General features: G+C 48.2%; 1 pseudogene; it reads right to left on the bottom strand.

Annotated features, from left to right (window-relative positions):
• Positions 1 to 786: 786 nt before the first annotated feature.
• On the bottom strand, positions 787 to 1,296 carry LOC116896015 (annotated as a pseudogene).
• Positions 1,297 to 3,201: the final 1,905 nt, after the last annotated feature.

The raw sequence follows: 3,201 nt of genomic DNA, 5'->3' as shown, positions 1-3,201 counted from the left end.
GACGGACAGCCCCAAGCTCAGGCACTGGACATGGGAAATCGCTGAGAGTCTCATTCTTGGCCACACCGTGCTCTCTGCTGTAGAATTTGCTGGCCTGGATCTTGCAGGCAGAGTTGCAGGTCTCTGAAAATGAACCATTTTCGTTTAGGACTTATATTTCCTCCTGCTCCCCTATTACTATGGAAAAGCCAGCAGGCAGGTGCACTATCCGTGGACAAATCCAATGTCACAAGACTGGGTTAAAACCCGGACAGCAAAACTGAGAAGCCATCAGGTCTCCATCTTTGGCCGCTGTCTCCAGACCAAAAGCATATCAGGGAAATAACCCAGAGACCTCCTTAGAAAGAAAGAGTAGAGAGACCTAACAGCAGGGTCTGGCCCTGACCATGCCTTCCCTGAACAGCTAGAAACATGAAGCCAGAACTGCCTTCTCACTGCCCGTTGTATCAGGGTTGCCGTCTTCCTGGCCTTCCATTGAATCCTAGAAACCAGCGGTCCTGGGTGAAGCCAATATCTTTGGAAACGCTGGCACAACCCAAAACATTCTTTTGAAATCATCTATTAAAGGATTAAGACAGGACACAGACCATCCAAGGCAAATCGCTGGGTTGCTTTATTATAGCAGCAGGGGGCGCCCTGAACAGCCAGCTGGGAGGAAATGGAGAGGTTTAGGCACAGGGATCCTCTTTGCACAGACCTAGCTATACAACACCAGAAAGGCGCCTGCTGCGCCCTAAGGCTCCTTGATGCCAAAGGCAGGCTCTCAGTAGCCAAACATCAGGAAGCTTAGTCCGCGACAAAGGCTCTCTAGGTGTCCTGACAAAGTCCAGAGTCTTCCTCTCCAGTTTAGGGTTGCTGGTCACTGGAGAGACCTGTGCCACAGGTCTCGGTGTTCAGTGCATCGTCGCCACGGGTGGGCGCTGTGGAACTGGACTCGGGCTGCACCCTCACTGCAAATGATTTTTCTGCAGCATCCTCCGGGTTCCTGGAGTCTCTCTGGCTGTTCCTCATTGACGTCACTCACGGAATCCTGAATGCTGGGCTTCGAGGTGCTCTGGCTCCTGCGAAAGGCGGTCCCTGGGTAGATTCCCGCCAAGTCACCCATCCAAACTGGAAGCCTCTGTTCGTCTTGGTCACCGCCTTCGGATGGGAACTCGCCAAGGACCGGATAGAAGGGAAGAGGCCAGGGACCGCGGATTTCTGAGAAGCTGGGGAGCAGAGGAGGCTGGGCCTCTTGCTCCGGGAGACCGAATCCCAGGCCTGCTTCACTTGCACGGACCAGAAAGCCGACTCCATCCCTCGAGCAGCACTTGCCTCGCAAGGACAGTAGCAAGTGCAGCACTGCAGCCTGAGGAGCTTTTGCGGGCTCTGGTTGCTGGGTATTTGTAGTCTTCGAGGAGGGCGGGGTCGGAAATTGGGAAATTTCCCTTGCTGAAACTGTGACTTTGCTGGACGGAACTCCGAATGAAAACGTAGCTTTACGGATGGACAACCGCCCGAAATCGGCTTTGACAGGGAACCGAATGAATACGTAAATTTACCGAGGAAAAACTGCACGAAATCAGCTTTGAACACTTAACCGAATTCAAACACAACTTTACGGAGGACAAACTGCACGAAATCGGCCTTGGACAATTAACCGAATTCAAACGTAACTTTACCGACGGCCAACTGCACGAAATACGCTTTGGATACGGAAAGGAATGAAAACCTAACTTTACCGACGACAAACTGCACGAAATCGGCTTTGGACAATTAACAGAATTAAAATGTAACTTTACGGACTGCCAACTGCACGAAATCGGCTTTGGATATGTAACAGAATGAAAACTGAAATTTACCGAAGGCCAACTACAGGAAATCCGCTTAAGGTAAGGAAAGCGAACTTTCAATTTTCAACCTTTAGAAACACCTGGAGCTGAAGACACTTAATGGACTGAAAAGGAACTTTACTGTACAACTGACTGCAGGAAATTGTCCGTGGAGGCGTAACCGAATGAAAATGTAACTTTGCTGAGGACAAACTGCACGAAATCTTCTTTGCAAAGGTAACCGAAAGAAAACGTAACTTTTCCAAAAATGACTGCACCAAAGCTACTTTGGACACTTAACCGAATAAAAACGTAACTTTACTGATGCCCAAGGCACCAAATCGGTTTCGGACACGTAACCGAATGAAAACTGAACTTTATTGACGGCCACCTGCACGAAATCCACTTTGGACGTGTAACCGAATTAAAACGTAATTTTACCGACACAAAAAAATCCGGTTTGGACACGCAACCGAATGAAAACGTAATGTTCCCGACGACAAGCGGCACGAAATCGGCTTGGAAAGGTAACCGAATGAAAACTGAACTTTACTGATGACTGAGTGCACGAAATAGGCTTTGGACACTTAATCGAATGAAAACGTAACTTTACCGACGACAAACAGCTCGAACTGGGTCCTAGACACCTAACCAAAGGAAATAATAACTTTACTCATGGCCGACTGCACGAAATCTGCTAACAGTAAGGAAACCGACCACTGATTTTTCAACCTTTTGAAATACCAGTAGAGGCAGACAGTTAACGGACTGAAAACGTAACTTTACGGACCACCGACTGCAGGAAATCCACTTTGGAGACTCTACCGAATGAAAAGGTAACTTCCCGACGACGACTCACTGCACGAAATCCGCTTAAGGTAAGCAAACCGACCATTGATTTTTTTCAACGTTTAGGAACACCCGGAACCTGAGACACTTAACGGACTGAAAATGTAACTTTACCGATGACTGACTGCACGAAATCCACGTTGGACTCGTAACCAAATGAAAACGTAATTTTATCCAAGGCCAACTGCACGAAATCCGCTTATGAAAGCAATCCAAGCCTTGATTTCTCAGCGTTTAGAATCACCGGGAGGCCGCTATGCCAAGTAAACAAATGGAAACCCGGAAGATCCTTCTTATTCCCTGAGTAGTGGCTATCAGAACAGTGGGTTCGCACGGAATTCCGCAGCAGCCTCCCTGACAAAGTCACAAAACAAAAGAACAATCGCGTACAAAAGAGTCCTGAAATAAAATCGAGTACAGGGTTTGAAATCGCCATCGGATTTCAAGTCTACAATATTGAGAGCCAAGAATAACTCGGGCCGTCGGACACCTCACAGCTACCAGAAACACAAAGGTTAGTGATGCTCCAGCGGCTGGGGAA

This window comes from Rattus rattus, chromosome 3 (genome assembly GCF_011064425.1).
Source record: "Rattus rattus isolate New Zealand chromosome 3, Rrattus_CSIRO_v1, whole genome shotgun sequence".
NCBI classification, from domain to species: domain Eukaryota; kingdom Metazoa; phylum Chordata; class Mammalia; order Rodentia; family Muridae; genus Rattus; species Rattus rattus.
The sequence above is the reverse complement of the archived record's forward strand: the minus strand, read 5'-3'. Positions and strand labels throughout refer to the sequence as shown.